This window comes from Peromyscus californicus, unplaced genomic scaffold (genome assembly GCF_007827085.1).
Source record: "Peromyscus californicus insignis strain IS unplaced genomic scaffold, ASM782708v3 Scaffold_8__1_contigs__length_139910024, whole genome shotgun sequence".
In the NCBI taxonomy this organism is placed as follows: Eukaryota; Metazoa; Chordata; class Mammalia; order Rodentia; family Cricetidae; genus Peromyscus; species Peromyscus californicus.
Genome location: NW_026294606.1, coordinates 44,867,023 through 44,876,299, shown reverse-complemented (window position 1 = coordinate 44,876,299; position 9,277 = coordinate 44,867,023).

Here is a 9,277-nt window from a genome sequence, read left to right as displayed (position 1 = left end):
CTTTTCAATAGTGCGCTCAAAGCACTAGCTGGAGCAGCAAGGTGAGAGAAAGAAATTAAAGGGATACAAATAGAATAACAAAAAAAGAAGTTAAACTATCTTTATTTTCAGACGACATGATATTAAACATAAAATGTCCCAAAAATAATACCAGAAAATTTCTGGAATGATAAATTCAACAAGGTGACAGGATACAGAATCAACTTGCAAAAATTCAATAGCTTTTTTACACAAAACAACAAATATCCAGTAAAAAGAGATCATGAACTCACTCCCATTCACAATAGCCTCAGAAATTATATAGGAAAAAAAAAACCTAACTAAGAAGGGGAAATACCTCTATAATGAAAACTTTAAGCTTCTGAAGAAAGAGATAGAGAAAGAAACTAGAAAATGGAAAGGCACCCTGTGCACATGGATTGGTTGAATTAATATTGTGAAAATGACTATCATAAAAAAGCTATTTACAGGTGTTACAATCACAAACAAAATCCCCATCTCATTCTTCAAAGGAATAGAAAAAACTATCCTAAAATTCATATGGAACCACAGAGACCCCATATAGGAAACATAATCCTGCTCCCCCATCCCCAAATTCTGAAGGAATCACTATTCTAGATCTCAAGATACATTACAGAGCCCTTGTGATACAAACAGTATGGCACCCCCACAAAACAGATGTGTAGACCAATGGAACAAAATCAAAGACCCAAACATGAGTACATGTAACTTCAGCCACTTAATATTCACAAAGATGCCACAAAATACACCTGAGAAAAGAAAGCATCTTCAGCAAATGGTGCTAGGAAAACTGGATGTCGGCTTATAGAAGAATGAAATTTGTCCCATGTCTTCAACTTTTCTCAAAAACTAACTACAAGTGGATCAAAGAACTAAATGTCAAACTCAAAACACCGAAAATACTCAAAGGAAACGTAGGCAGAACCCTACATGATGCAGGTATAGGGAAGGACTTTATGACTAGGATTCCACTTACTCAAGACTTAAGGCCAACAATTGACAAGTGGGGCATTATAAGACTAAAGACCTTCAGCACAGCTAAAGAAACAATCAAATGGATGAGGAAGAAGCTCTTATAATTGGAGAGTATCTTTTCCAGCTATTCATCTGACAGAAGATTACTGTCCAAAATAAATAACTCACAAGACAGAATCAAAACAAACAAAATGACCCACTCAAAAAATTGGGCTATAGCATTCCAGGGAAGACCTGCCCAACTTGGCCCCAGGTTCTGGCCACCGGGCAGGTTCCCTGCTAGTCCCACCGGGAAGGATCCCCTTCTCCAAGACCCCTGGCAGACCCTGCAGTCTCCAAGCCCTGCCCCCACGCCCATCCGCCTGAGCCCCAAGCCTCTTCCTGAGACTTAGAGGCCGGCCCCCAGCTCCCATCTTGCTCCAGACTTCCCTTTTGGAACACTGGTCTGTCTGAACCAAGTGTGCGGATAAAGCCAAGAACGAACCACAAGGAGATGGGCAGACGTCAAGGCAGAAACATATACAACAAAATGAATAGCAATACAGCATCACCAGGCCCTAGCCCTCCTCCAACACCTAGACCTGAACATCAGAAATTGGAAGAAGCAGAAGAAAACAGCCTTATGAGTGACATCATGAAGAAGCTAGAGGCTTGTGTAGAGGAAAAGACAAAAAAATGTGAAGAACGCTGTAAACAACTAGAGGAAAGGGCAAACAAATTAGAAGAAATCAATAAAGTCCTGGAAGAAAACAATAAAATACTGAGAGAAAATCAAGAAAAATCAATGAAACAAATGAAGGAAACAGTCCAAGACCTGAAAAGGGAAATAGAAAAAATGAAGAAGACACAAACAGAGGGAATGCTGGAAATAGAAAATCTGAGAAAACGATTGGGAACTTCAGATGCAAGTATAATCAACAGAATGCAAGAGATGGAAGAGAGGATCTCTAGCGTTGAAGATACAGTAGAAGAAATACATTCATCAGTCAAAGAAAACACTAAAGCCAACAAAGTCATGAACCAAAATGTCCAAGAAATTTGGGACACCATGAAAAGACCAAACCTAAGAATAATAGGGGTCGAAGAAGGAGAAGAATACCAACTCAAGGGCACAGAAAATATATTCAACAAGATCATAGAAGAAAACTTTCCCAACTTAAAGAAGGAAATGCCTATGAAGATACAAGAAGCTTATAGAACACCAAACAGACTAGACCCCCAAAAAAAGTCCCCTCGCCACATAATAGTTAAACAACTAAACGTACAGAATAAAGAAAGAATATTAACAGCAGCAAAGGAAAAAGGCCAAGTGACATATATAAAGCAAACCCATCAGAATAACACCCGATTTCTCAATGGAGACTTTGAAAGCCAGAAGAACCTGGACAGATGTAATGCAGACACTAAGAGACCATGGATGTCAGCCTAGACTAATATACCCAGCAAAACTTTCAATCACCATAGATGGAGTGAACAAGACATTCCATGACAAAGCCAGATTTAAACAATACTTATCCACAAACCCAGCCCTACAGAAAGCACTAGAAGGAAAATTCCAACCTAAGGAAGTCAGATACACCCTCGAAAACACAGGCAACAGATAAAGCCACAGCAGTAAACCCCAACGTATAGAAGTACCCACACATCACCACCAAAAAATAACAGGAATGAACAATCACTGGTCATTAATTTCCCTCAATATCAATGGACTTAATTCACCTATAAAAAGACATAGGCTTACAGAATGGATACGAAAGCAGGACCCATCTTTCTGCTGCATACAAGAAACACATCTCAAATTCAAAGATAGACACTACCTAAAAATAAAAGGCTGGGAAAAGACTTTCCAATCAAACGGTCTTAAGAAACAAGTGGGTGTAGCCATCCTGATATCCAGCAAAATAGACTTCAAACTAAAATCAATCAAAAGAGATCAAGAAGGGCATTACATACTCATCACAGGAAAGATCCACCAAGATGAAGTCTCAATTCTGAATATTTATGCCCCAAACACAAGGGCACCCACATATGTAAAAGAAACATTACTAAAGCTTAAATCACATATAAAACCCCACACATTAATAGTGGGAGACCTCAACACCCCACTTTCACCACTGGACAGATCTCCCAAATTGAAACTTAACAGAGAAATAAAGGACTTAACTGATGTCATGACTCAAATGGACTTAATCGATATCTACAGAACATTCCATCCTAACAAAAAAGAATATACCTTCTTCTCAGCACCCCATGGAACCTTCTCTAAAATTGACCACATACTTGGCCACAAAACAAATCTAAACAGATACAAAACAATTGGAATAACCTCCTGTGTTCTATCAGACCACCATGGTCTAAAATTGGATTTCAACAACAACAAAAACTACAGAAAACCTGCAATCTCATGGAAACTGAATAATACCCAACTGAATCACCAATGGGTTAAGGAAGAAATAAAGAAAGAAATTAAAGACTTCCTAGAGATCAATGAAAATGAAGACACCACATATCCAAATTTATGGGCACTATGAAAGCAGTACTAAGAGGGAAATTCATAGCACTAAATGCCCACATAAATAAGTTGGAGAAATCTCACACTAGAGACTTAACAGCATACCTGAAAGCTCTAGAACAAGAAGAAGCACAGTCTCCCAGGAAAAATAGACGCCAGGAAATTATCAAAGTGAGAGCTGAAATCAATAAAATAGAAACAAAGAGAACAATACAAAAAAATTAATGAAACAAAGAGTTGGTTCTTTGAGAAAATCAACAAGATAGACAAGCCCTTATCCAAACTAACCAAAAGACAGAGAGAGAGCATCCAAATCAACAAAATCAGAAATGAAAAGGGGGACATAACAACAGACATTGAGGAAATCCAGAGAATCATCAGGTCATACTTCAAAAACCTCTATTCGACAAAACTGGAAAACCTAAAAGAAATGGATAACTTTCTGGATAGGTACCACATACCTAAGTTAAATCAAGACCAGATAAACTATTTAAATAGCCCAATAACCCCTAACAAAATAGAAACAGTCATTAAAAGTCTCCCAACCAAAAAAAGCCCAGGACCAGATGGTTTCAGCGCAGAGTTCTACCAGATCTTCAAAGAAGAGTTAATACCAATACTCTCTAAATTGTTCCACACAATAGAAACAGAAGGAACATTACCAAACTCCTTCTACGAGGCTACAATTACCCTAATTCCTAAACCAAACAAGGATACAACAAAGAAAGAGAACTACAGACCGATCTCCCTCATGAACATTGATGCAAAAATACTCAATAAAATACTGGCAAACAGACTCCAAGAACACATCAAAACAATTATCCACCATGATCAAGTAGGATTCATTCCAGGGATGCAAGGATGGTTCAACATACGAAAGTCCGTCAATGTAATACACCATATAAACAAACTCAAAGAAAAAAACCATATGATCATCTCACTGGATGCAGAAAAGGCATTTGACAAAATCCAACACCCCTTCATGATAAAGGTATTGGAGCGATCAGGAATACAGGGAACATACCTAAACATAATAAAGGCAATATACAGCAAGCCAACAGCCAACATCAAATTAAATGGAGAGAAACTCAAAGCAATTCTGCTACAATCAGGAACGAGGCAAGGCTGTCCACTCTCCCCATACTTATTCAATATAGTACTTGAAGTTCTAGCCAGAGCAATAAGACAACATAAGGAGATTAAGGGGATACAAATTGGAAAGGAAGAAGTCAAGCTTTCCCTATTTGCAGATGACATGATAGTATACTTGAGCGACCCCAAAGATTCCACCAAGGAACTGATACAGCTTATAAACACCTTCAGCAACATAGCAGGATACAAGATCAACTCAAAAAAAATCAGTAGCCCTCCTATATACAATGGACAAAGAAGCGGAGAAGGAAATCAGAGATACATCACCCTTTACTATAGCCACAAATGACATAAAATACCTTGGGGTAACACTAACCAAGCAAGTGGAGGACCTATATGACAAGAACTTTAAGTCCCTGAAAAAAGAAATTGAAGAAGATGTCAGAAAATGGAAAGATCTCCCATGCTCATGGATAGGCAGGACTAACATAGTAAAAATGGCAATCTTACCAAAAGCAATCTACAGATTCAATGCAATCCCCATCAAAATACCAACACAATTCTTCACAGACCTGGAAAGAATAATACTCAACTTCATATGGAAAAACAAAAAACCCAGGATAGCCAAAGGAATCCTGTACAATAACACAACTTCTGGAGGCATCACGATCCCTGACTTCAAGCTCTACTATAGAGCTACAGTAATAAAAACAGCTTGGTACTGGCATAAAAACCGACATGTGGACCAATGGAATCGAATTGAAGACCCTGACATTAATCCGCACACCTATGAACATATAATTTTTGACAAAGAAGCCAAAAGTGCACAATGGAAAAAAGAAAGCATCTTCAACAAATGGTGCTGGCAAAACTGGATATCAACATGTAGAAGGCTGCAAATAGATCCATATCTATCACCGTGCACAAAACTTAAGTCCAAGTGGATCAAGGACCTCAACATAAATCCAGCTACTCTGAACCTGCTAGAAGAGAAAGTAGGAAGTAGTCTTGAACACATTGGCATAGGAGACTACTTCCTAAATAGAACACCAGTAGCACAGACTCTGAGAGAAGCAATCAATCAATGGGACCTCTTGAAACTGAGAAGCTTTTGTAGAGCAAAGGATACGGTCAACAAGGCAAAGCGACACCCTACAGAATGGGAAAAGATCTTCACCAACCCCACATCTGACAGAGGACTGATATCCAGAATATATAAGGAATTCAAGAAATTAGACATCAAAATGCCCAACAGTCCAATTAAGAAATGGGCTATAGAACTAAACAGAGAATTCTCAACAGAGGAAACTCAAATGGCCGAAAGACATTTAAGGAATTGCTCAACATCCCTAATCATCAGGGAAATGCAAATCAAAACAACTCTGAGATACCACTTACGCCTGTCAGAATGGCTCAGATCAAAAACACTGAAGACACCTTATGCTGGAGAGGTTGTGGAGCTAGGGGAACTCTCCTCCACTGCTGGTGGGAATGCAAGCTTGTACAACCACTTTGGAAATCAATATGGCGCTTTCTTAGAAAATTGGGAATCAATCTCCCCCAAGATCCAGCTATACCACTCTTGGGCATATACCCAAGAAATGCTCAACCACACCATAAGAGCACTTGTTCAGCTATGTTCATATCAGCATTGTTTGTAATAGCCAGAACATGGAAACAACCCAGATGCCCTTCAACTGAAGAATGGATAAACAAAATGTGGTACATATACACAATGGAATACTACTCAGCAGAGAAAAACAATGGCATCATGAGGTTTGCAGACAAATGGATGGATCTAGAAAAAAATCATCCTGAGTGAGGTAACCCAGACTCAGAAAGACAAACATGGTATGTACTCACTCATAGCAGGATACTAGACATGAAACAAAGATGACATGTCTGCTACTCACATCACCAGGGAGGCTACCTGGAAAACAGGACCCCAAGAAAGACACAGGGATCGTCCAATGACAGAGAAATGGAATGAGATCTACATGAACAGCCTGGACACGAGTGGGGGTAATGAAAGGCGAGGGTAGAGGGAAAGAGAGCTTGGGGGAGTGGGAGATCCCAGCTGGATCAACAACAGAGAGGGAGAACAAGGAATAGGAGACCATGGTAAATGAAGACCACATGAGAATAGGAAGAAGCAAAGTGCTAGAGAGGCCCACAGAAATCCACAAAGATACCCACACAACAGACTGCTGGCAATGGTCGAGATACAGCCCGAACTGACCTACTCTGGTGATGGGATGGCCAAACACCCTAATTGTTGTGCTAGAAACCTCATCCAACTACTGAGGGATCTGGATGCAGAAATCCATGACTAGGCCCCGGGTGGATCTCTGGGAGTCCAATTAGCAAGAATGAGGAGGGTTTATATGAGCGAGAATTGTTGAGACCAAGGTTGGATAAAGCACAGGGACAAATAGCCAAATGAATGGAAACACATGAACTATGAACCAATGGCTGAGGGGTCCCCACTGGATCAGGCCCTCTGAATGGGTGAGACAGTTGATTGGCTTGATCTGTTTGGGAGGCATCCAGGCAGTGGGACCAGATCTTGTGCTCATTGCATGAGTTGGCTGTTTGAAACCTGGGACCTATGCAGGATTGTTTGGCTCGGCCTGGGAGGAGGGGACTAGACCTACCTGGACTGAGTCTACCAGGTTGACCTCAGTCTGTGGGGAAGGCTTTGCCCTGGAGGAGATGGGAATGGGGGGGGGTTGGGGGGAAGGTGAGGGGGACGGGAGGGGGTAGAACAAGGGAATCCGTGGCTGATATGTAGAACTGAATTGTATTGCAAAATAAATTAAAATAAATTAAAAAAAAATTGGGCTATAGACCTGAACAGAGAGTACTCAAAAGAAGTAAAAATGGCTAAGAATTATGTCTGGGATTTTCAATTCTAGTCCCCGACACATACATACATACACACACACACACACACACACACACACACACACACACACACACACACACACACATATAATGGTGTATGTGTGTGTGTTTTACAAGAGTCAAACTTTTCCGAGTAAAGTGCACAGAAACTCACAAGTCATTTTGAAAGCACCAGGCTTACACTTCTTTCTTAGACTTGCCACACCCAGATGTCAGATGCCCCATGTTCAGATCTTGCTCAGGTGAAGCTATCCAAATGCATTAAAGGATGGATTTTCGGGGATTTTACTGAGTGAGTCACTTACACTTGCAGAATGGGAAGTAGTTTCTTTTATGAGGAGGGGAGAGTACAGATGCATGCGCCAGCTCCTTCTGTGTGTTGCAACACCTCAGAGCAGAAGGGATGCCACCCAAAGGAACTAAGCACCTGAGTCATCAGCACTTGATCACTTGCTCAAGTCCTCCCCACAAACAAACCAGACACCTCAAATGGTCCACATGAAACATGGGCATTGACTCTGGGGACATTAAAATAAAATGACTGGTTCTCAGCCTTGTTGCCAAAAGCACAAGTCTTGGTGTCAGTGGAAACTTGGGGTCACAGTCATCCCTTCCTTCTGGCCCTGGGGCAATATCATCTTCAGTTAGGTCTTGGGAGATACTGCACATATAAATAGAATTGTGAGATTTCAGTGCTGAGCCCAACTTGAGTTTCACCCTCTTGAAGGTGTCTACCCGGGTCAGATGCAGGAAAGCTCTGCTATCCATCTGCTTCTTCTGGAAGCACAACACTCAGCTGAGCAGTTGTAGCAGGTGCTTCGCCTGCCAATCTTCATGACCCCTGTGCCTGCCCATCCTTTCCTGGGTCTGCCCCTTGGCAGGGAACAGTGCTGTAGGCTACTTCCAGGTGTGACTGACATTTAGGCCAGCCAAGTGGCTCAATGGACATTGGATGAGGTGGCCGAGTTTATAAGGTTCTTTTGGGCTGTGCAGACCATGTCAAGTGCTTCAAGAAAGAACCTACCCCCCTCCCCCTTTTGTTTTTTCGAGACAGGGTTTTCTCTGTGTAGCTTTGCGCCTTTCCTGGATCTTGTTCTGTAGACCAGGCTGGCCTTGAACTCACAGAGATCCACCTGCCTCTGCCTCCCAAGTGCTGGGATTAAAGATGTGCGCCACCATTGCCCGGCTGAGCCTATCCCTTTTTTAAAAATTATTTTTTATGTGTATGTGTTTTTAGAATGGGAAGTGGAAAGGTCAAAATGGAGAAATTGATACTTTTATTTTTATGTCTTTTGCCTACATGTATGTCTATGTACCACATTTGCCTCATACACACAAATGCTAGAAGAAGGTGTTGAAACCCTTGGAATTGGAGTTACAAATAGTTGTAAGCTGCCATGTGGTTGCTGAGAATCCAACCTGGGGGTCCTCTGGAAGAGCAGGCCAAGATCTTAACTGCTGAAACATCTCTCCAATTTGAACATGTCTCTTTTAAGATCCTGTTTTCATTTCCTTTGATTTAATAACAAGAAGTGGGGTTGTTGGATCACATAGAAGAGTCATGCACTGTACACATTCTGTCAAAAATGGTGGTCTCATGAACTTTATTATCTAGTGATGTGGTAACCAGTGATTCAGTTTGTGAAAATGCACCCTTCGATGTGCATGCTACTATGACTTCACTCAATAATGCGTTTCTCAAAATGTATCCTTCTCTTGAAATGATGCACAACTGTAGCTGTAGTTTGAGAATTTGGAGAACCCTCATGGGGT